Genomic DNA, 25,862 nt, shown 5'->3' with positions numbered 1-25,862 from the left:
CCATGCAGCTGAGCAGTTCTCCTGTGATCCTGCTTAACCCATGCCACGAGAAAAACTCCTACCTCCGGCAAGTCCCTCTGGGGGCTTAGGTGCAAAGGTCACCACACGTTAAAAACAACCATGCGCAGGCATCTTCCACCCCTTCAATTGGAGTTCAGGACTGAATTATCGGTTCCTTCATTGAAATAACTGTGAACTCATGTTGAAACAAGCCATTCTTGTTCGAGAGAATGTCTAAGATGATGAAAAAAGCAGCACCTTAAAGTTAGTAATTTCGGCTTACGCCCGGTGCCACGTGCCAGCGAGGAGAATCATATTAGAACATTTACTGTGACATGACTGAAAGAAGGGCAGGTATGAGCGGTCAACATTCCTGCTGACATGTTTGTCAGGCAGGTGAGAGGGGGGATAAAACTGAGGGGAGTGGGGAGGTTGCAGTATTGATCAAGTAAACAATTGCAGCTGTGAGGTAAAATAATGCGTTCGAAGTGTCTTCAATTCAGGGTATATTAATAAATTGAAGAATATAAAAGGGGCTGGGAGTTTACTGTACACGCCCAGAGGGAGATCGACGAGAAAATATCTAGGCAAAAGTCTGAGAAGTGCTAAAATTTGATGGCAGTAAGAGTAGGCGATTTCAACTACCCTAATATTAAATTGGATAGAATTGGTGTGAAAAGTATAGCGGGTGCAGCATTCCTGAAATTTATTCAGGAGACCATTTTTCTCCAATATGTAGCAAGAACAACATGATAGGGGACGGATCTGGGCTTAGGTTGAGCGAATGATGCTGAGCAGGTCGAAGGTGCATCAATAGGGAGCATTTTAGTGCTTGTGATCATAACACAGTTAGATTTAGTGTAGTTATGGAAATTGACAAAGTTACACCACTAATACGAAATCTCAATTTGGGAAAAGACAATTTTGGAAACAGAGATCGGATCTAGCCAAAGTGGGCTGGAAACAGCTACTTGAGGGCAACAAAACTGTGTTAGAGCATTGGGAGGCATTCAATGAGAAGATCCTCAGGGTTCAGCACAAATATGCTCCTTAAAGGAAAAGGGTGATACTAACAAATCTAAAGCCCCTTGGATGTCAAGGTGCTTGCAGCGCAGAATAATGAAAATAGGGGAACATAAGCCAAAGCTTGGGCTCAGTAGTTCAGAAACTCTAGTGGAGAAAAGAAAGTGGAAAGTTGAAATTTAAAAGGAAATTGGGAAAGCAAAGAGAGAGAATGAAAATATATTGTCAAGTAAATTAAGGAAAATGCAAATATTTCAAATACATTAAGAGCAAAGGATATCAAAAGAAAGTGTAGCGATCATTAGAGACGATAAAGTTAATCTGTTTGTGGAGGCAGAATATTTGTGTATGCTTTTAATGAATCCTTTGCAACTGTTTTAACAATAGTGAGGGGCGATGCAAATGTTGCTATCGGTAAGAAGTCTGAAATATTAACTGAAATAAACATCGTGGGAAAGGTAGTATTGAGGGATTTGACAGCTTTGCAGATGGAAAACTCCACAGGGCCGAGAGAAGCAAAAGAGGAAATAGTACAAGATCTGAGCATCATAATACTCTCTGGCTACAGGTGTTGTGCCAAACGACTGGAGGACTGCTAATGTTGTGCATTTGTTTAAAAATGGATCGATGAACAATTAAAGACCAGTCATTCTTACCTCGGTTGTTGGAACATTATTTGAAAAGATTCTGAGAAACAAATAAATATTCATTTAGAATGACACAGATTAGTCAAGGACAGTCAGCATGGATTTCTAAAGGGAAGACCGTGTCTGAGAAAATTGATTTCATTTTCTGAGGAGGTAACAAGGAGTGCCGATGAGGGTAGTGCACTTTTTTGCAGTGCATGTGGCTTTTAGCAAGGCTCATGACAAGGTCCCATATGACAGACTGCTCAGGAGAGCAAGCAACCATGGGATCCAAGGCAAAGTGGCAAGTTGGATTAAAAATTGTCTCGGAGTCAGGAAGCAATGAGCAATAGGTGTTTTTGTAACTGGAATGCTGTTCGAGTCAGGATCCATGAAACTCCGCAGAAGATTCCTTTTTCTTTGTGGTATGTATCAATGATTTAGACTTGAATGAAGCGCATATGATTAAAACGTATGCAAATGATACAAAAATTGGCTTTGTGGTTGATAATGAAGAATAAAGTTGTTGTTTGCAGGAAGATATCAATGAACTGGTGGTCAGCTGGGCAGAATCGTGGCTTATGGAAACCAATCTGTAGAATCGTGAGGTAATGCATTTCTGGAGGGCGAACCAGGCAAAGGAACGCACGTTAAATGGAAGGACAATGAGAAGTGTAGTGGAACAAAGGGAACTTTGAATGCATGTCCACAAATCCGTGAATGTAGCCGGACAGGCAGAAAAGTTCGTTCAGAAGGCATACAGAATGCTTTCCTTATTTTGCCGATGAACAGCATACAAGAGGGATGATATGTGAGAGGGATCATCAAATGTGGTCATATGAGTCGGATTGAAAAATAAAAAAGTGGTGTTCACACTGCTGCGCGTGTATTATAGACCCCCAAACTGTGGGATGGAGATAGCGGATAAAATATGTCGGCAAATGGCTGCGGTGCATAAACCATAGGGGAGTTTTAGTAGGGATTTTAACTATCCAAATATTGGGACATATGTAATGTATTCAACTGAAATTCTTTTCGTCACTATGTAACAAGCCCAAGACGAGATGTGGCGGTTTTGAATTTTTCTGGGAGAAATGAAGCTGGGCAGGTTGAAGGGTTATCAGTGGAATAACACTTGGGTGCCGGTGACTATAATTCAGTCAGACTCATGTTAACTGTGGCTCAGGAAAATGAACTGCTTTAATAAAAGTCCCAAATTGGTGAAAAGCTAAAATTGCGAAGTTGAGAAGTGATTTGGCAGCAGTGGACAGGAAACAGCTACTGGTAGGTAAGTCATTGTAGGAACAGTGGGAGGCATTCAAGGAGGAGATCGTGAAGGCTAAGGCCAAGCATGTGCGCATAAAGTAAAAGGCTGGTAAAATAAGTCTAGAGCCCCCTGGATGTCTAAGGATTTACAGGGGAGGATTAAGATAAAAAGCGACGCTTTTTCATATACCACCGGCTAAATACTAATGAATCCTTGGCGGAATATAGAAAGTTAAGAGACACAATTAAAAATGATGCTAGGAATGCTAAGAGAGTGCATTAAAAATTCTTGGGTACTAAAGTTAAGGAAAACCCACAGATGTTCTGTAAATATATTAAGAGTAAGATGGTCACTAAAGACTGGATAGGACCTCTTCGCAACCATAGGGGTAATCTTTGTGTGGAGGCGCAAGATTTTGGTAATTTCTTCATGAATACTGTTCATCTGTTTTCACAAAGGAAAGGGGCAATGCAGATACTGCTATCGAGTCGGAATGTTATTTTCTGGATGAAATAAACATAGTGATAGAGGAAGCATTCAGGGTTTTAGTCGATTTGAAAGGAGATAGGTCCCCAGACCCGGATCACTTCAATCCGACTTCAACTCATCCTATCAGCATAGCCTTCTATTCCTTTCTCACTCAAATGCTGAGGTAGCTCTCTCTTTAATACCTCTGTTGTATTCGCCTCAAGTGCAGCTCGTTGTAGCACCTTCCACATTCTAATCACTCTTTGGTAGATAAGTTACTCTTGCATTGCCTTCTGAAGTCATCGGTGTCTGTCTTATATTTATGACCTCTAATTCTGAACTCCTGCATAATAGCAAATATTTTCTGCACGTCGGCGCTATCATATCCCTTCATAATATTACAGATAATATCTGCCATGGCTTTTGCAGAGAAATGCTCCCAAGTCTGTTCAGATTTTTACGAAAGTAAATCCTTCCAGTTCTGGCCGAAATAATTCCTGCTGTGCTGTGAGATTCAATGATTCTACGATTTCGCTTTCACATCGACTGGGATATACAACAGGGCAAGCATGCCGGCCAATTGTCTTCAATTTTCCACCGACCAGTAGATTAATAAATAATTAACGTGCATAGCTGCGATGGCCGAGTGGTTAAGCCGTTGGACTTGAAATCGAGTGGGGTTTTGCTGTGCAGTTTCGAGCCCTGCTCGCAGCGATTCTACCGTGGACATTTTATTTGCTTTAATCAGCTCGCTGACGAGATGACTGACGTCGAAACTGAACAGAATTCCCTCAACTGCCCTGTATTGCAAACATTGACGCAAACCTTTTTTCTAATTGGAAACACTAATAAATACTGCCATCAATTCGCGATTGTAGGTTTGTTGTAAACGTTGCAAAGATCAGTGAGAAATATACACAGCAAACAGCATTAAAAATGCATTTTAATAAAGAGCCCTGCAATTTTTAGAATGAAGTCACATTCAGTTGAATAGGATACGGCAGTATTCCAACCTGCAATTTTCTGATAACATCAGTATTTATACCGAAGACAGACACCTTATCCATTCAGCCACGCTGTTCCTGCAGTGCACAGCTGACTAATGCCGTGAATGAGGCATTACACACCGGAATTGCATTTATTTCAGTTCCATAATTAGCACCGCAAACCAATCAGCGGCAGTGGGCCATTAACTGATTGAAATACGAGAAGTCCCAAATTCTCGGAGATAATCGAATTGTTCATTTAATGCTGGAAAATCTCCGCAGTTCAATGAGCTCTTGGCAGAACTAAGATTTTGCAGCATTGCTAGAATGTATTGCAGGTCCTTGTCAGTTTCCTTCATAAATGTTTAAGCTGCTCTAAAATAACAAAGCTAAGATGCTCGTAACCCTGCCGTCCCCCACACAAAAAAACGATGTCCCTTACGAGGATCGAAAGCGCAGCATTCACGTTAACAGCGCCATGCTTAACCATTAGATTCAACCGGCCTTGCTATTGTGTATTTTTATTGAACGATAAAAAAACACGAGCATTTTTGCAGGGACATTCATCTCAGGACTTCCCAAAGCGGTTCACAACCAGTTAAGTTGTTTCACAGTCTGGTCACTAATGTAGGAAATGCAAAAGCAGATTTGCACCTGCAATAACCCACGATTAAATAGTGACTAGTTGTTGTTTGTAGGATGAAATTTGGCTCCACGACACCGGGGTGAACTCTCCTGCTCTACTTCTGAATAGCGAGCATGGGATATTTTACTTCCAGCTCGGAGGGCAGACAGGTCTCGGTTTAAGATCTCAACCGAAAGTCAGCAACGCCGACAGTGCTGTGCTCCCTCACAACTGCCGCTCCGATATTACAAAACCTACTTGAATTTCTACTCACCAAACTGTCTGTCCAAGATGCAACTGTCCATGGCAAAATTGGTAGCAGCGAATACTGGAAACACCTTGTGGATACTAAGTCCTGTCTTCACACGGAGGACACTCTGCATCGTATTTTCTGGCACCACCACCGTGCTAAATGGGATAGATTCTGAACAGATGGAGCAGCGCAAAGCTGGGCATCCTTGAGGTGCTGTAGGACAACAGCAGCAGCTGAATTGTACAATCTTGAAACTTATGTCCAAGCATATACCCCATCAACCGTTACCTTGTAAACAGAGCACCAAACCTGGATAACGCCTCAGCCACCGTTTTCCAATAGAAAAGAGATCTAGCCTGTTCTTCCTTTGCTGATATGTGTACACTGGCTGTTCTGTTATCATCCTTGTAAATCTTCTCTGCATCACTACAATGTCTCTATATGCTTTTTATAATATGGCGAATGGAAATGTGCACATTACCCTGTGTGGTCTAACAAAGGTTAAATACAGGTTTCGCATAAATTCGGTACATTCTATACTATACGTGCTTTTTGGTTTTGCTTTGTTATGACCTTGCTAATCTGTGTCTTAACTTTTAGAGTTTTGTGTATTCACTTTCCGTTTGATCTTCTACGCCACCCAGACTGGTATCCTCCAATAATAAGTAACCTCCCTATTCTTCCCAACAAAATTTAACACCTCACATTTATATGGTTTGAAATTCAAAAGCCAATGATATGCCCAATCTGCAAGTTTTTTAATGATCTCCTCTAATGAGTTGTAGTCCTCCTCACTTTTGACTACCCGCCTAATTAGATGTCACTTGCAAATTTCGATATTATATTTTCGCTTTCTCGGTCAAGTTGTCAATATCACTTGTGAACAACAGTGGTCCCATCACCGATCCTTGTGGAACACCACTATCCACCTTCTGCCACTATGTAAAGCTCCCTTTTAACCCAACTCTCTGCTTTATTTATTGAAGCCAGCTAGCTATGCATTCTAGTTGAATCCACTCAGCATTGTGACCTGGCTTGAGGGTCTTATTGTTTCTGTTTAACAATCTAGAGGTCCTAGTGTTCTATTTGATTAATTCAAGCATGTGGTCATCGCTAGCAAGGGCAGCATTTGTTGCCCACACCTAATTTCATTGTTAATGTGTTGGTGAGCAACCATATGCAGCTGAATGGCTTGCTTCGACATTTCAGATGGCAGTTAAGAGTCAACCACGTTGCTGTGGGTCTGGAGTCACATATAGGACCAGACTGGTAAGGTCGGCAGATCCCCCTCCCTGAAGCAGATTAGTGAATCAGAAGGGTTCACCATTATTGATACTTTTTAAATTCCAGGTTTATTTAATTGAATTTAATTTACCCTACTCTAATGGTGGGATGTAATTTCCTGTCTCTGGAATACTAGTTCAGGATAATAAAAATCATACCACTATGATTGACCGCCTGTGCAATGTGCTCGAAGGGTTGAATGACTCCATCTGTTCCTGGGAAACAGTGGGAGTTACGGAATGGCAACCCCCTCGTCCGGTGACTGAACCATCATGTCACTATTAATTGCCTCCACCTGTTTAATGTCCTCGAGTGGCTGAATGGCCTCCTCCTCTTTCTGCGCAACAGGTTCGTGTGTTTGGCAATCCATTCTCGCCGTCTATGCAGCAGCTGCGCGCGACAGAACAGAGTTCCACTAATCTTCGACGTGTCCTTTGCAAGTTTCTGAGCGGTTAATTGACTCAGCCTGTCAGAGGCTCGATGTCTTGCTCCTGATACTGTACAAATGACCCAGTGCGCCCAGAGACTTCAGAGGATAATTGGAGCCTTTGTGTAACAGCAAGTGCAGGGGCCGCAGTTTCACATCTCTGAAGTATTGATTTGCTGCAAATTTGATTGTGCTGCCCAGGAAACATCAAATCCTGACCTAAAATCCGTCTCTGGTGGGACTCAAACCCACAATTTTTGAATGCCTGATATGACGTTGAATAAAGTGTATTTGTTTGATATTTCGCAGCGATCTTTCGACTGCTATAACTAATCCATCGAGTAGCTGCGATGGCCGAGTGGTTAAGGCGTTGGACTTGAAATCCAATGGGGTTTCCCCACGCAGGTTCGAACCCTGCTCGCAGCGATTCGAAAGGAAATTTTTCACTCTTTGATTTGATCAATAGAATCTGATTAATCTTCTCTTCCCTTCCTTTTATTACACTGATTGATGCGGAGCTGATGTTCGAATTGTCAACACTATTAATTTACAGGCATTAATTTATGATGGTTGGTTTGTTGGAAACTATTTGCAAAGATCAATGAGAAATATACACAGGAAACAGAATGAAAAAATACCTTTTAATAAAGAGCCCTGCAAGGAAATCACCTTCAGCTAATGAGTGTGAAGATGGTTTCGTTTTTAAAGTTGAACAACATTTTACAACAGCACCAGCACATGCCTCACATCTGCAATTTTCTGATAACATTAAGGTTTGCACCAAAGTGAGACGCCTTAGCCAAATGGCTACGCGCTCGCTCCAGTTCAGAGCAGCGTAATGGTGAGAATGAGGGATTACACACCGGTATTGTATTTATTGCTGTTTGATATTTTCCACTGCAGACCAATCACCGGCAGTGAGCCATACGAGACGTAGTAAAGCGGCGGATGATGTGCAAACGTCCATTAAATGCTGCAAACACGCCGCAGGTCCATGAGCTCTCTGCAGAAATAATGTTTTGCAGCATTGCTTCAATGTATTGCAAGGTCCCGTGTGAGATGTTTTCCGAAATGTTTAAGCTGATATAAATTACTGTCACCTTATCATGAAGAATAAAATAAATATCCAGTACGTGAATAAAACCCGCTACTTTGGCATGGTTCGCATCAGGCTCCAAAAATAGAGCTCGCCCGCCTTATTAATATGCACTTTTTTCAGACGCTGTGAAAGAAAAAAAACTTTCATTTCTACGGCGACTATCACCTCAGGATTTCCCAAAGCAGTTCGCAACAAATTAAGTACATCTAAATTGTGGTCACTGTTACCATGTAGGAAATGCAAAAAATGACAGAATGGAAGGAGGACATTTCAACCCATCGTGCAGGTGCCGGCCGACCAAGACCTTCCCAGCCTGAATCCCACTTTCCAGTTCGATGTCCGCTCTGTAGGTTACTGCAATTTTAAATGCTCATGCAAGTATTGTTAAATTTAATGAATGTTCCTGCCGCTATCAGCCAATCAGGCAGCGAGTTCCAGACTCCACGACAAACTCATAGCTTGTCGAAACAGCTGAACTTCCACAATAACATTATAAATATATTTCCTGTGGTTGTTAACCACTCTGCCAAGGGAAACAAGTCCTTCGTACCCACTCTTTTTTGGTCTCTGATAATTTTATACACCTAAATAAGATCTCGTCTCAGCGTCCTCTGTTCCATAGCAAACAGAACAGCATTTCCAATCTTTCCTTAAAGCAAAATTCTCCAGTCCAGGCAACATTCTGAACACAGTACTCCAACTGTTCTATACAGTTCAAGTATAACATCCTTGCTCTTGTATTCAACGCCGCGAGAAATATATTCAACATACCTTCTGAACCAAATGATCCACCTGGCCTGCTACGTTCAGGAATCTGTGGACCTGCACTCCGCAGTCCATTTTTTCCCCTACATATTTCAGCATCGTACCAATTAATGTTTATCACCTTGCCTTGTTAGACCTCCTCAAATACTTTACCTCACAATTATCCGAATTGTATTATTTGCTGATATGTCAATCCCGCCATCCCGGCCATCAGTCTGGTGAACCATCGCTGCACTCCCTCAATAGCAAAAATGTCCTTCCTCAAGTTAGGAAATCGAAACTGCACACAATACTCCAGGTGTGGCCTCACCAAGGCCCTGCACAACTTTAGTAACACCTCCCTGCCCCTGTACTCAAATCCCCTCGCTATGAAGGCCAACATGCCATTTGCTTTCTTAACTGCCTGCTCGACCTGCATGCCAACCTTCAGTGACTGATGCACCCAGGTCTCGTTGCACCTCCCCTTTTCCTAATCTGTCACCATTCAGATAATAGTCTGTCTCTCTGTTTTTACAACCAAAGTGGATAAGCTCACATTGATCGATATTATACTTCATCAGCCAGGACTTTTCCCACTCACCTATTCTTTTCCAAGTCACTCTGCAGCCTCATAGCACCCTCCTCGCTGCTCACACTGCCACCCAACTTAGTGTTATCCGCAAACTTGGAGTTCCACTGTTCTTCGACTTGTCTTTTGCAAGTTTTTGAGCAAGTCTTCATAGCAGTGCATTTGGAAAGAGGTGATCTGAAAGGTCCAAGTCAGCATGGATTTGTGAAAGGGAAATCATGCTTGCAAATCTTCTGGAATTTTTTGAGGGTGTTTCCAGTAGAGTGGACAAGGGAGAACCAGTTGATGTGGTATATTTGGACTTTCAGAAGGCTTTCGACAAGGTCCCACACAAGAGATTAATGTGCAAAGTTAAAGCACAAGGGATTGGGGGTAATGTGCTGACATGGATTGAGAACTGGTTGTCAGACAGGAAGCAAAGTGTAGGAGTAAATGGTGACTTTTCAGAATGGCAGGCAGTGACTAGTGGAGTACCGCAAGGTTCATTGCTCGGGCCCCAGCTGTTTACACTGTACATTAATGATTTAGATGAGGGGATTAAATGTAGTATCTCCAAATTTGCGGATGACACTAAGTTGGGTGGCAGTGTGAGCTGCGAGGAGGATGCTATGAGGCTGCAGAGCGACTTGGATAGGTTAGGTGAGTGCGCAAATTCATGGCAGATGAAGTATAATGTGGATAAATGTGAGTTTATCCACTTTGGTGGTAAAAAAAGAGAGGCAGACTATTATCTGAATGGTGACAGATTAGGAAAAGGGGTGGTGCAACGAGACCTGGGTGTCATGGTACATCATTCATTGAAGGCTGTCAAGCAGGTACTGCAGGCGGTTAAGAAAGCAAATGCCATGTTGGCCTTCATAGCGAGGGGATTTGAGTACAGGGGCAGGGAGGTGTTGCTACAGTTGTACAGGGCCTTGGTGAGGCCACACCTGGAGTATTGCGTACAGTTTTGGTCTCCTAACCTGAGGAAGGACATTCTTGCTATTGAGGGACTGCAGCGAAGGTTCACCAGAATGATTCCAGGGATGGCGGGACTGACCTATCAAGAAAGACTGGATCAACTGGGCTTGTATTCACTGGAGTTCAGAAGAATGAGAGGGGACCTCATAGAAACGTTTAAAATTCTGACGGGTTTAGACAGGTTAGATGCAGGAAGAATGTTCCCAATGTTGGGGAAGTCCAGAACCAGGGGACACAGTCTAAGGATAAGGGGGAAGCCATTTATGACCGAGATGAGGAGGAATTGCATCACCCAGAGAGTGGTGAACCTGTGGAATTCTCCACCACAGAAAGTTGTTGAGGCCAATTCACTAAATATATTCAAAAAGGAGTAAGATGAAGTCATTACTACTAGGGGAATCAAGGTAAATGGTGAGAAGCAGGAATGGGGTACTGAAGTTGCATGTTCGGCCATGAACTCATTGAATGGCGGTGCAGGCTAGAAGGGCCGAATGGCTTACTCCTGCACCTACTTTCTATGTTTCTATGTTTCTATACGAGAGGATTGATTAGCAATCTCGTTGTGCGAGACCACTTGGGGAAGAGTGACCATAATATGGTGGAATTCTACATTAGGATGAAGAAGGAAACAGTTAATTCAGAGACCATGGTGCAGAACATAAAGATGGGTAACTTCGAAGACATGAGGCGTGAATTGGCTAGGATAGATTGGAGAATGATACTTCAGGGGTTGACAGTGGATGGACAACGGCAGACATTTAGAGACCGCGTGTATGAACTCCAACAATTGTACATCCCTGTCTGGCATAAACAATAATAAAGGGAAGGTGGCTCAACCGTGGCTATTAATGGAAATCAAGGATAGTATTAAAGCCAAGAAAGTTGCATATAAATTGCCCGAAATATCAGCGTGCCCGGGAACAGGGAGAAAGTTAGAACTCAGCAGAGGCGGACAAAGGATTTGATTAGGGCAGGAAAAATAGAGTACGAGAAGAAGCTTGCAGGCAACAGTGATATGTACTGCAACAGCTCCTATAGATATGTAAAGTGAAAAAGGTTCATAAAGGCAAACGTAGGTCCCCAGCAGTCAGAATCAGGGGAAGTCATAACTGGTAACAAAGAAATGGCAGACCAATTGAACAAGTACTTTGATTCTGTATCCACTCAGGAGGACATAAAAACCTTCCGGATATAAAAGGTGTCAGAGGGTCTGGTAAGAAGGAGGAACTGAGGGAAATCCTTATTAGTCAGTAAACTGAGTTGGGGAAATTGATGTGATTGAAGGCTGATAAATCCCAAGGGCCTGATGGTCAGCATCCCAGAGTACTTAAAGAGGTGGCCTTAGAAATAACGGACACATTGACAGTAATTTCCCAACATTCCATAGACTCTGGATCAGTTTCTATAGAGTGCCAAAGTAACCGCACTTTTTAAAAAATGAGGGAGGGAGAAAACAGGGATTTATTGACTGTTCAGCCTGACATCGGTCGTCGGTAAAATGATGGAATCAATTATTAAGGATTTCACAGCAGCGTATTTGGAAAGAGGTGACATGATAGGTCCAAGTCAGCATGGATTTGTGAAAGGGAAATCATGCTTGACAAGTCTTCTGGAATTTTTTGAGGATGTATCCAGTAGAGTGGATAAGGGGGAACCAGTTGATGTGGTATATTTGGACTTTCAAAAGGCTTTCGACAAGATCCCACACAAGAGATTAATGATCAAAGTTGAAGCACGTGGGACTGGGAGTAGTGTGCTGACGTGGATTGAAAACTGGTTGGCAGACAGGAAGCAAAGAGTAGGATTAAATGGGTTTTTCAGTATGGCAGGCAGTGACTCGTGGGGTACCACACGTTTCTGTGCTGGGGCCACAGATGATTACATTGTACATTAATGATTTAGACGAGGAGATAAAATTAGCATCTCCAAGTTTGCGGATAACACTAAGTTGGGTGGCAGTGTGAGCAGCGAGGAGGGTGCTATGAGGCTGCAGAGTGACTTGGATAGGATAGGTGAGTGGGAAAAGGCCTGGCTGATGAAGTATAATATGGATAAATGTGAGCTTAACCACTTTGGTTGTAAAAACAGAGAGACAGACTATTATCTGAATGGTGACAGATTAGGAAAAGGGGAGGTGCAACGAGACCTGGGTGCATCAGTCACTGAAGGTTGGCATGCAGGTCGAGCAGGCAGTTACGAAAGCAAATGGCATGTTGGCCTTCATAGCGAGGGGATTTGAGTACAGGGGCAGGGAGGTGTTAATAAAGTTGTACAGGGCCTTGGTGAGGCCACACCTGGAGCATTGTGTGCAGTTTCGATCTCCTAACTTGAGGAAGGACATTCTTGCTATTGAGGGAGTGCAGCGAAGGTTCACCAGACTGATGGCCGGGATGGCGGGATTGACATTTCAGCAAATAATTCAATTCGGATAATTGTGAGGTAAAGTATTTGAGGAGGTCTAACAAGGCAAGGTAATAAACATTAATTGGTACGATGCTGAAATATGTAGGGGAAAAAACGGACTGCGGAGTGCAGGTCCACAGATTCCTGAACGTAGCAGGCCAGGTAGATCATGTGGTTCAGTAGGTATGTTGAATATATTTCTCGCGGCATTGAATACAAGAGCAAGGATGTTATATTTGAACTGTATAGAACAGTTGGAGTACTGTGTTCAGAATGTTGCCTGGACTGGAGAATTTTGCTTGAAGGAAAGATTGGAAATGCTGTTCTGTTTGCTATGGAACAGAGGACGCTGAGGCGAGACCTTATTTAGGTGTATAAAATTATCAGAGACCAAAAAAGAGTGGGTAGGAAGGACTTGTTTCCCTTGGCAGAGTGGTTAACAACCACAGGAAATATATTTATAATGTTATTGGGGATGTTCAGCTGTTTCGACAAGCTATGAGTTTGTCGTGGGAGTCTGGAACTCGCTGCCTGATTGGCTGATAGCGGCAGGAACACTCATTAAATTTAAAAATACTTGCATGAGCATTTAAAATTGCAGTAACCTACAGAGCGGACATCGAACTGGAAAGTGGGATTCAGGCTGGGAAGGTCTTGGTCGGCCGGCACCTGCACGATGGGTTGAAATGTCCTCCTTCCATGCTGTCATTTTTTGCATTTCCTACATGGTAACAGTGACCACAATTTAGATGTACTTAATTTGTTGCGAACTGCTTTGGGAAATCCTGAGGTGATAGTCGCCGTAGAAATGAAAGTTTTTTTTCTTTCACAGCGTCTGAAAAAAGTGCATATTAATAAGGCGGGCGAGCTCTATTTTTGGAGCCTGATGCGAACCATGCCAAAGTAGCGGGTTTTATTCACGTACTGGATATTTATTTTATTCTTCATGATAAGGTGACAGTAATTTATATCAGCTTAAACATTTCGGAAAACATCTCACACGGGACCTTGCAATACATTGAAGCAATGCTGCAAAACATTATTTCTGCAGAGAGCTCATGGACCTGCGGCGTGTTTGCAGCATTTAATGGACGTTTGCACATCATCCGCGGCTTTACTACGTCTCGTATGGCTCACTGCCGGTGATTGGTCTGCAGTGGAAAATATCAAACAGCAATAAATACAATACCGGTGTGTAATCCCTCAATCTCACCATTACGCTGCTCTGAACTGGAGCGAGCGCGTAGCCATTTGGCTAAGGCGTCTCACTTTGGTGCAAACCCTAATGTTATCAGAAAATTGCAGATGTGAGGCATGTGCTGGTGCTTTTGTAAAATGTTGTTCAACTTTAAAAACGAGACCATCTTCACACTCATTAGCTGAAGGTGATTTCCTTGCAGGGCTCTTTATTAAAAGGTATTTTTTCATTCTGTTTACTGTGTATATTTCTCATTGATCTTTGCAAATAGTTTCCAACAAACCAACCATCACTAATTAATGCCTGTAAATTAACAATTCGAACATCAGCTCCGCATCAATCAGTGTAATAAAAGGAAGGGAAGAGAAGATTAATCAGATTCCATTGATCAAATCAAAGAGTGAAAAATTTCCTTTCGAATCGCTGCGAGCAGGGTTCGACCCTGCGTGAGGAAACGCCATTGGATTTCAAGTCCAACGCCTTAACCACTCGGCCATCGCAGCTACTCGATGGACCAGTTATAACAGTCGAAAGATCGCTGCGAAATATCACACAAATACACTTTTAGTCAACGTAATATCAGGCATTCAAAAATTGTGGGTTTGAGTCCCACCAGAGACGGATTTTAGGTCAGGATTTGATGTTTCCTGGGCAGCACAATCAAATTTGCAGCAAATCAATACTTCAGAGATGTGAAACTGCGGCCCCTGCACTTGCTGTTACACAAAGGCTCCAATTGTCCTCTGAAGTCTCTGGGCGCACTGGGTCATTTGTACAGTATCAGGAGCAAGACATCGAGCCTCTGACAGGCTGAGTCAATTAACCGCTCAAAAACTTGCAAAGGACACGTCGAAGAACAGTGGAACTCTGTTATGTCGCGCGCAGCTGCTGCATAGACGGCGAGAATGGATTGCCAAACCCACGAACCTGTTGCGCAGAAAGAGGAGGAGGCCATTCAGTTACTCGAGCCTATTACATAGGACCAGGGGGATGACATTCCGTCCCTGATCCTGATGCATAGTGTAATATATTTATGCGTGAGTTATCTGACACCAGAGTGCGCCACTGTCGGATGTCATTTCGGCAATACAAGAAGTCGGATCTTGTTCTTAACCGAAGTAGGAATCAAAGAGACCGGGTAACCACACGAGGCAGCTTATAATAACGGACTCTTGTGTTATCACACACAAGGACAGGAGGAGTCATTCCGAACCTCGAGGACATTAAACAGGTGGAGGCAATTAATAGTGACATGATGGTTCAGTCACCGGACCAGGGGGTTGCCATTCCTTACCTCCAACTGTTGCCCAGGAACAGATGGAGTAATTCAACCCTTCGAGCACATTACACAGGCGGTCAATCATAGTGGTATGATTTTTATTATCCTGAACTAGTATTCCAGAGACAGGAAATTACATCCCACCATTAGAGTAGGGTAAATTAAATTCAATTAAATAAATCTGGAATTTAAAAAGTATCAATAATGGTGAACCCGTCTGATTCACTAATCTGCTTCAGGGAGGGGGATCTGCCGACCTTACCAGTTTGGGCCTATATGTGACTCCAGACCCACAGCAACGTGGTTGACTGTTAACTGCCATCTGAAATGTCGAAGCAAGCCATTCAGCTGCATATGGTTGCTCACCAACACATTAACAATGAAATTAGGTGTGGGCAACAAATGCTGCCCTTGCCAGCGATGGCCACATGCTTGAATTAATCAAATAGAACACTAGGACATCTAGATTGTTAAACTGAAACAATAAGACTCTCAAGCCAGGTCACAATGCTGAGTGGATTCAACTAGAATGCATAGCTAGCTGGCTTCAATAAATAAAGCAGAGAGTTGGGTTAAAAGGGAGCTTTACATAGTGGCAGAAGGTGGATAGTGGTGTTCCACAAGGATCGGTGATGGGACCACTGTTGTTCACAAGTGATATTGACAATTGACCGAGAAAGCGAAAATATAATATCGAAATTTGCAAGTGACATCTAATTAGGCGGGTAGTCAAAAGTGAGGAGGACTACAACTCATTAGAGGAGATCATTAATAAACTTGCAGATTGGGCATATCATTGGCTTTTGAATTTCAAACCATATAAATGTGAGGTGTTAAATTTTGTTAGGAAGAATAGGGAGGTTACTTATTATTGGAGGATACCAGTCTGGGTGGCGTAGAAGATCAAACGGAAAGCGAATACACAAAACTCTAAAACTTAAGACACAGATTAGCAAGGTCATAAAAAAGCAAAACCAAAAAGCACGTATAGTATAGAATGTAGCGAATTTATGCGAAACCTGTATTTAACCTTTGTTAGACCACACAGGGTAATGTGCACATTTCCATTCGCCATATTATAAAAAGCATATAGAGACATTGTAGTGATGCAGAGAAGATTTACAAGGATGATAACAGAACAGCCAGTGTACACATATCAGCAAAGGAAGAACAGGCTAGATCTCTTTTCTATTGGAAAACGGAGGCTGAGGCGTTATCCAGGTTTGGTGCTCTGTTTACAAGGTAACGGTTGATGGGGTATATGCTTGGACATAATTTGCAGATTGTACAATTCAGCTGCTGCTGTTGTCCTACAGCACCTCAGGGATGCCCAGCTTTGCGCTGCTCCATCTGTTCAGAATCTATCCCATTTAGCACGGTGGTGGTGCCAGAAAATACGATGCAGAGTGTCCTCCGTGTGAAGACAGGACTTCGTATCCACAAGGTGTTTCCAGTATTCGCTGCTACCAATTTTGCCATGGACAGTCGCATCTTGGACAGACAGTTTGGTGAGTAGAAATTCAAGTAGGTTTTGTAATATCGGAGCGGCAGTTGTGAGGGAGCACAGCACTGTCGGAGTTGCTGACTTTCGGTTGAGATCTTAAACCGAGACCTGTCTGCCCTCCGAGCTGGAAGTAAAATATCCCATGCTCGCTATTCAGAAGTAGAGCAGGAGAGTTCACCCCGGTGTCGTGGAGCCAACTTTCATCCTACAAACAACATCTAGTCACTATTTAATCGTGGGTTCTTGCAGGTGCAAATCTGCTTTTGCATTTCCTACATTAGTGACCAGACTGTGAAACAACTTAACTGGTTGTGAACCGCTTTGGGAAGTCCTGAGATGAATGTCCCTGCAAAAATGCTCGTGTTTTTTTATCGTTCAATAAAAATACACAATAGCAAGGCCGGTTGAATCTAATGGTTAAGCATGGCGCTGTTAACGTGAATGCTGCGCTTTCGATCCTCGTAAGGGACATCGTTTTTTTTGTGTGGGGGACGGCAGGGTTACGAGCATTTTAGCTTTGTTATTTTAGAGCAGCTTAAACATTTATGAAGGAAACTGTCAAGGACCTGCAATATATTCTCGCAATGCTGCAAAATCTTAGTTCTGCCAAGAGCTCATTGAACTGCGGAGAATTTCCAGCATTTAATGAACAATTCGATTATCTCCGAGAATTTGGGACTTCTCGTATTTCAATCAGTTAATGGCCCACTGCCGCTGATTGGTTTGCGGTGCTAATTATGGAACTGAAATAAATGCAATTCCGGTGTGTAATGCCTCATTCACGGCATTAGTCAGCTGTGCACTGCAGGAACAGCGTGGCTGAATGGATAAGGTGTCTGTCTTCGGTATAAATACTGATGTTATCAGAAAATTGCAGGTTGGAGTACTGCCGTATCCTATTCAACTGAATGTGACTTCATTCTAAAAATTGCAGGGCTCTTTATTAAAATGCATTTTTAATGCTGTTTGCTGTGTATATTTCTCACTGATCTTTGCAACGTTTACAACAAACCTACAATCGCGAATTGATGGCAGTATTTATTAGTGTTTCCAATTAGAAAAAATGGTTTGCGTCAGGGCAGTTGAGGGAATTCTGTTCAGTTTCGACGTCAGTCATCTCGTCAGCGAGCTGATTAAAGCAAATAAAATTTCCACGGTAGAATCGCTGCGAGCAGGGCTCGAAACTGTACAGCAAAACCCCATTCGATTTCAAGTCCAACGGCTTAACCACTCGGCCATCGCAGCTATGCACGTTAATTATTTATTAATCTACTGGTCGGTGGAAAATTGAAGACAATTGGCCGGCATGCTTGCCCTGTTGTATATCCCAGTCGATGTGAAAGCGAAATCGTAGAATCATTGAATCTCACAGCACAGCAGGAATTATTTCGGCCAGAACTGGAAGGATTCACTTTCGTAAAAATCTGAACAGACTGGGGAGCTTTTATATGCAAAAGCCATGGCAGATATTGTCTGACTTATTATGAAGGGATATGATAGCGCCGACGGCAGAAAATATTTGCTATTATGCAGGAGTTCAGAATTAGAGGTCATAAATATAAGACAGACACTGATGACTTCAGAAGGCAATGCAAGAGTAACTTATCTACCAAAGAGTGATTAGAATGTGGAAGGTGCTACAACGAGCTGTACTTGAGGCGAATACAACAGAGGCATTAAAGAGGGTGCTACCTCAGCACATGAGTGAGATAGGAATAGAAGGCTATGCTGATAGGATGAGTTGAAGTCGGATTGAAGTGATCCGGGTCTGTGGACCTATCTCCTTTCAAATCGACTAAAACCCTGAAAGCTTCCTCTATCACTATGTTTATTTCATCCAGAAAATAACATTCCTCCTCGATAGCAGGATCTGCATTGCCCCTTTCCTTTGTGAAAACAGATGAACAGTATTCATTTAGAAATTACCAAAATCTTGCGCCTCCACACAAAGATTACCCCCATGGTCGCGAAGAGGTCTTATCCTGTATTTAGTGACCATCTTAATCTTAATATATTTACAGAACATCTGTGGGTTTTCCTTAACTTTAGTCCCCAAGAATTTTTAATGCACTCTCTTAGCATTCCTAACATCATTTTTAATTGTGTCTCTTAACTTTCTATATTCCGCCAAGGATTCATTAGTATTTAGCCGGTGGTACATGAAAAAGCGTCCCTTTTTTTCTTCATCCTCCCCTGTAAATCCTTAGACATCCAGGGGGCTCTAGACTTATTTTACCAGCCTTTTACTTTATGCGCACATGCTTGGCCTTAGCCTTCACGATCTCCTCCTTGAATGCCTCCCACTGTTCCTACAATGACTTACCTACCAGTAGCTGTTTCCTGTCCACTGCTGCCAAATCACTTCTCAACTTCGCAATTTTAGCTTTTCACCAATTTGGGACATTTATTAAAGCAGTTCATTTTCCTGAGCCACAGTTAACATGAGTCTGACTGAATTATAGTCACCGGCACCCAAGTGTTTTTCCACTGATAAATAACCCTTCAACCTGCCCAGCTTCATTTCTCCCAGAAAAATTCAAAACCGCCACATCTCGTCTTGGGCTTGTTACATAGTGACGAAAAGAATTTCAGTTGAATACACTACATATGTCCCAATATTTGGATAGTTAAAATCCCTACTAAAACTCCCTTATGGTTTATGCACCGCAGCCATTTGCCGACATATTTTATCCGCTATCTCCATCCCACAGTTTGGGGGTCTATAATACACGCGCAGCAGTGTGAACACCACTTTTTTATTTTTCAATTCGACTCATATGACCACATTTGATGATCCCTCTCACATATCATCCCTCTTGTATGCTATGCATCGGCAAAATAAGGAAAGCATTCTGTATGCCTTGTGAACGAACTTTTCTGCCTGTCCGGCTACATTCACGGATTTGTGGACATGCATTCAAAGTTCCCTTTGTTCCACTACACTTCTCATTGTCCTGCCATTTAACGTGCGTTCCTTTGCCTGGTTCGCCCTCCAGAAATGCATTACCTCACGATTCTACAGATTGGTTTCCATAAGCCACGATTCTGCCCAGCTGATCACCAGTTCATTGATATCTTCCTGCATACAACAACTTTATTTTTCATCATCAACCACAAAGCCAATTTTTGTATCATTTGCATACGTTTTAATCATATGCGCTTCATTCAAGTCTAAATCATTGATACATACCACAAAGAAAAAGGAATATTCTGCGGAGTTTCATGGATCCTGACTCGAACAGCATTCCAGTTGCAAAAACACCGATTGCTCATTGCTTCCTGACTCCGAGAAAATTTCTAAATCAACTTGCCACTTACGTTGACTAAAAGTCTATTTGTTTGATATTTCACAGCGATCTTTCGACTGTTATAACTAATCCATCGAGTAGCTGCGATGGCCGAGTGGTTAAGGCGTTGGACTTGAAATCCAATGGGGTTTCCCACGCAGTTCGAACCCTGCTCGCAGCGATTCGAAAGGAAATATTTCTCTCTTTGGTTTGATCAATGGAATCTGATCAATTTTCTCTCCCATGTCTTTTATTACACTGATTGATGCGGGGCTGATGTTCGAATTGTCAACACTATTAATTTACAGGCATTAATTAGTGATGGTTGGTTTGTTGGAAACTATTTGCAAAGATCAGTGAGAAATATACACAGTAAACAGAATGAAAAAATACCTTTTAATAAAGAGCCCTGCAAGGAAATCACCTTCAGCTAATGAGTGTGAAGATGGTTTCGTTTTTAAAGTTGAACAACATTTTACAAAAGCACCAGCACATGCCTCACATCTGCAATATACTGATAACATTAGGGTTTGCACCAAAGTGAGACGCCTTAGCCAAATGGCTACGCGCTCGCTCCAGTTCAGAGCAGCGTAATGGTGAGAATGAGGGATTACACACCGGTATTGTATTTATTGCTGTTTGATAATTTCCACTGCAGACCAATCACCGGCAGTGAGCCATACGAGACGTAGTAAAGCGGCGGATGATGTGCAAACGTCCATTACATGCTGCAAACACGCCGCAGGTCCATGAGCTCTCTGCAGAAATAATGTTTTGCAGCATTGCTTCAATGTATTGCAAGGTCCCGTGTGAGATGTTTTCCGAAATGTTTAAGCTGATATAAATTACTGTCACCTTATCACGAAGAATAAAATAAATATCCAGTACGTGAATAAAACCCGCTACTTTGGCATGGTTCGCATCAGGCTCCAAAAATAGAGCTCGCCCGCCTTATTAACATGCACTTTTTTCAGACGCTGTGAAAGAAAAAAAACTTTCATTTCTGCGGCGACTATCACCTCAGGATTTCCCAAAGCAGTTCGCAGCAAATTAAGTACATCTAAATTGTGGTCACTGTTACCATGTAGGAAATGCAAAAAATGACAGCATGGAAGGAGGACATTTCAGCCCATCGTGCAGGTGCCAGGCGACCAAGACCTTCCCAGCCTGAATCCCACTTTCCAGTTCGATGTCCGCTCTGTAGGTTACTGCAATTTTAAATGCTCATGCAAGTATTTTTAAATTTAATGAGAGTTCCTGCCGCTATCAGCCAATCAGGCAGCGAGTTCCAGACTCCCACGACAAACTCATAGCTTGTCGAAACTGCTGAACTTCCCCAATAACATTATAAATATATTTCCTGTGGTTGTTAACCACTCTGCCAAGGGAAACAAGTCCTTCCTACCCACTCTTTTTAGGTCTCTGATAATTTTATGCACCTAAATAAGGTCTCGCCTCAGCGTCCTCTGTTCCATAGCAAACAGAACAGCATTTCCAATCTTTCCTTGAAGCAAAATTCTCCAGTCCAGGCAACATTCTGAACACAGTACTCCAACTGTTCTATACAGTTCAAGTATAACATCCTTGCTCTTGTATTCAATGCCGCGAGAAATATATTCAACATACCTTCTGAATCACATGATCTACCTGGCCTGCTACGTTCAGGAATCTGTGGACCTGCACTCCGCAGTCCGTTTTTTCCCCTACATATTTCAGCATCGTACCAATTAATGTTTATTACCTTGCCTTGTTAGACCTCCTCAAATACTTTACCTCACAATTATCCGAATTGAATTATTTGCTGATATGTCAATCCCGCCATCCCGGCCACCAATCTGGTGAATCTTCGCTGCACTCCCTCAATAGCAAGAATGTCCTTCCTCAAGTTAGGAGATCGAAACTGCACACAATACTCCAGGTGTGGCCTCACCAAGGCCCTGTACAACTTTAGTACACCTCCCTGCCCCTGTACTCAAATCCCCTCGCTATGAAGGCCAACATGCCATTTGTTTTCTTAACTGCCTGCTCGACCTGCATGCCGACCTTCAGTGACTGATGCACCCAGGTCTCGTTGCACCTCCCCTTTTCCTAATCTGTCACCATTCAGATAATAGTCTGTCTCTCTGTTTTTACAACCAAAGTGGATAAGCTCACATTTATCCATATTATACTTCATCAGCCAGGCCTTTTCCCACTCACCTATCCTATCCAAGTCACTCTGCAGCCTCATAGCACCCTCCTCGTTGCTCACACTGCCACCCAACTTCGTGTTATCCGCAAACTTGGAGATGCTAATTTTATCTCCTCGTCTAAATCATTAATGTACAATGTAATCATCTGTGGCCCCAGCACAGAAACTTGTGGTACCCCACGAGTCACTGCCTGCCATATGGAAAAGTACCCATTTAATCCTACTCTTTGCTCCCTGTCTGCCAACCAGTTTTCAATCCACGTCAGCACACTACTCCCAGTCCCACGTGCTTCAACTTTGATCATTAATCTCTTGTGTGGGATCTTGTCGAAAGCCTTTTGAAAGTCCAAATATACCACATCAACTGGTTCCCCCTTATCCACTCTACTGGAAACATCCGCAAAAAATTCCAGAAGACTTGTCAAGCATGATTTCCCTTTCACAAATCCATGCTGACTTGGACCTATCATGTCACCTCTTTCCAAATACGCTGCTGTGAAATCTTTAATAATTCATTCCATCATTTTACCGACGACCGATGTCAGGCTGAACGATCTATAAATCCCTGTTTTCTCCCTCCCTCATTTTTGAAAAAGTGCGGTTACTTTGGCACTCGAAAGAAACTGATCCAAAGTCTATGGAATGTTGGAAAATTACTGTCAATGTGTCCGTTATTTCTAAGGCCACCTCTTTAAGTACTCTGAGATGCTGACCATCAGGCCCTTGGGATTTATCAGCCTTCAATCACATCAATTTCCCCAACTCAGTTTCCTGACTAATAAGGATTTCCCTCAGTTCCTCCTTCTTACCAGACCCTCTGACACCTTTGATATCCGGAAGGTTTTTGTGTCCTCCTGAGTGGATACAGAATCAAAGTACTTGTTCAATTGGTCTGCCATTTCTTTGTTACCAGTTATGACTTCCCCTGATTCTGACTGCTGGGGACCTACATTTGTCTTTATGAACCTTTTTCACTTTACATATCTATAGGAGCTGTTGCAGTACATGTCAATGTTGCCTGCAAGCTTCTTCTCGTACTCTATTTTTCCTGCCCTAATCAAATCCTTTGTCCGCCTCTGCTGAGTTCTAAATTTCTCCCTGTTCCCGGGTACGCAGATATTTCGGGCAAATTTTATGCAACTTACTTGGCTTTAATACTATCCTTGATTTCCATTAATAGCCATGGTTGAGCCACCTTCCCTTTATTATTGTTTATGCCAGACAGGGATGTACAATTGTTGGAGTTCATACACGCGGTCTCTAAATGTCTGCCGTTTCCCATCCACTGTCAATCCCTGAAGTATCATTCTCCAATCTATCCTAGCCAATTCACGCCTCATGTCTTCGAAGTTACCCATCTTTATGTTCTGGACCATGGTCTCTGAATTAACTGTTTCCTTCTTCATCCTAATGTAGAATTCCACCATTTTATGGTCATTCTTCCGCAAGGGGTCTCGCACAATGAGATTGCTAATCAATCCTCTCGTATAGAAACATAGAAACATAGATAGTAGGTGCAGGAGTAAGCCATTCGGCCCTTCTAGCCTGCACCGCCATTCAATGAGTTCATGGCCGAACAAGCAACTTCAGTACCCCATTCCTGCTTCTCACCATTTACCTTGATTCCCCTAGTAGTAAGGACTTCATCTTACTCCTTTTTGAATATATTTAGTGAATTGGCCTCAACAACTTTCTGTGGTGGAGAATTCCACAGGTTCACCACTCTCTGGGTGATGAAATTCCTCCTCATCTCGGTCATAAATGGCTTCCCCCTTATCCTTAGACTGTGCCCCCTGGTTCTGGACTTCCCCAACATTGGGAACATTCTTCCTGCATCTAACCTGTCTAAACCCGTCAAATTTTAAACGTTTCTATGAGGTCCCCGCTCATTCTTCTGAACTCCATTGAATACAAGCCCAGTTGATCCAGTCTTTCTTGAGAGGTCAGTCCCGCCATCCCGGGACTCATTCTGGTGAACCTTCGCTGCACTCCCTCAATAGCAAGAATGTCTTTCCTCAGGTCAGGAGACCAAAACTGTACGCAATACTCCTGGTGTGGCCTCACCAAGGCCCTGTACAACTGTAGCAATACCTCCCTGCCCCTGTACTCAAATCCCCGCGCTGTGAAGGCCAACATGGCATTTGCTTTCTTAACCGCCTGCAGCACCTGCTTGACAGCCTTCAATGACTGATGTATCATGACACCCAGGTCTCGTTGCACCTCCCCTTTTCCTAATCTGTCACCATTCAGATAATAGTCTGCCTCTCTGTTTTTACCACCAAAGTGGATAAACTCACATTTATCCATATTATACTTCATCTGACATGAATTTGCGCACTCACCAAACCTATCCAAGTCGCTCTGCAGCCTCATAGCATCCTCCTCGCAGCTCACACTGCCACCCAACTTAGTGTCATCCGCAAATTTGGAGATACTACATTTAATCCCCTCGTCTAAATCATTAATGTACAGTGTAAACAGCTGGGGCCCCAGCAATGAACCTTGCGGTACTCCACTAGTCACTGCCTGCCATTCTGAAAGTCACCATTTACTCCTACTCTTTGCTTCCTGTCTGACAACCAGTTCTCAATCCATGTCAGCACATTACCCCCAAGCCCTTGTGCTTTAACTTTGCACATTAAGCTCTTGTGTGGGACCTTGTCGAAAGCCTTCTGAAAGTCCAAATATACCACATCAACTGCTTCTCCCTTGTCCACACTACTGGAAACATCCTCAAAAAATTCCAGAAGATTTGCAAGCATGATTTCGCTTTCACAAATCCATGCTGACTTGGACCTATCATGTCACCTCTTTCCAAATGCACTGCTATGAAATCCTTAATAATTGATTCTTTCATTTTACCCACTACCGATGTCAGGCTGACCGGTGTATAATTCTCTGTTTTCTCTCTCCCTCTTTTTTTAAAAAGTGGGTTTACATTGGCTACCCTCCACTCCATAGGAACTGATCCAGAGTCAATGGAAAGTTGGAAAATGATTGTCAATGCATCCACTATTTCCAAGACCACCTCCTTAATACTCTGGGATGCAGTCCATCAGGACCTGGGGATTTATCGGCCTTCAATCCCATCAATTTCCCCAACACAATTTACCGACTTATATGGATTTCCCTCAGTTCCTCCTCCTTACTAGACCCTCCGACCCCTTTTATATCCGGAAGGTTGTTTGTGTCCTCCTCAGTGAATACTGAACCAAAGTACTTGTTCAATTGGTCCGCCATTTCTTTGTTCCCCGTTATGACTTCCCCGCATTCTGACTGCAGGGGACCTACGTTTGTCTTTACTAACCTTTTTCTCTTTATATATCTATCGAAACTTTTGCAATCCGTCTTAGTGTTCCCTGCAAGCTTTTTCTCGTACTCCATTTTCCCTGCCCTAATCAAACCCTTTGTCCTCCTCTGCTGAGTTCTAAATTTCTCCCTGTCCCCGGGTTCGCTGCTATTTCTGGCCAATTTGTATGCCACTTCCTTGGCTTTAATACTATCCCTGATTTCCCTTGATAGCCACGGTGGAGCCACCTTCCCTTTTTTATTTTTACGCCGGACAGGAATGTACAATTGTTGTAGTTCATCCATGCGGTCTCTAAATGTCTGCCATTGCCCATCCACAGTCAACCCCTTCAGTATCATT

At 42.9% G+C, this 25,862-nt stretch overlaps 4 non-coding genes across 4 annotated transcripts; 3 read left to right on the top strand and 1 right to left on the bottom strand.

Annotated features, from left to right (window-relative positions):
* Window positions 1-4,016: 4,016 nt before the first annotated feature.
* Window positions 4,017-4,098, top strand: trnas-uga (transfer RNA serine (anticodon UGA)). Its single transcript has one exon. It is a non-coding gene; the product is annotated as a tRNA-Ser (tRNA).
* Window positions 4,099-7,303: 3,205 nt separating this feature from the next.
* On the top strand, window positions 7,304-7,385 carry trnas-uga (transfer RNA serine (anticodon UGA)). Its single transcript has one exon. It is a non-coding gene; the product is annotated as a tRNA-Ser (tRNA).
* Window positions 7,386-14,373: 6,988 nt separating this feature from the next.
* Window positions 14,374-14,455, bottom strand: trnas-uga (transfer RNA serine (anticodon UGA)). The gene has a single exon. It is a non-coding gene; the product is annotated as a tRNA-Ser (tRNA).
* A 5,668-nt stretch (window positions 14,456-20,123) lies between these two features.
* On the top strand, window positions 20,124-20,203 carry trnas-uga (transfer RNA serine (anticodon UGA)). Its single transcript has one exon. It is a non-coding gene; the product is annotated as a tRNA-Ser (tRNA).
* The last annotated feature ends 5,659 nt before the right edge of the window (window positions 20,204-25,862 follow it).

This window comes from Pristiophorus japonicus, unplaced genomic scaffold, assembly GCF_044704955.1.
Source record: "Pristiophorus japonicus isolate sPriJap1 unplaced genomic scaffold, sPriJap1.hap1 HAP1_SCAFFOLD_43, whole genome shotgun sequence".
Classification (NCBI taxonomy): Eukaryota; Metazoa; Chordata; class Chondrichthyes; family Pristiophoridae; genus Pristiophorus; species Pristiophorus japonicus.
Note: the sequence above shows the minus strand (reverse complement) of the source record. Positions and strands in the feature narration are given on the sequence as shown.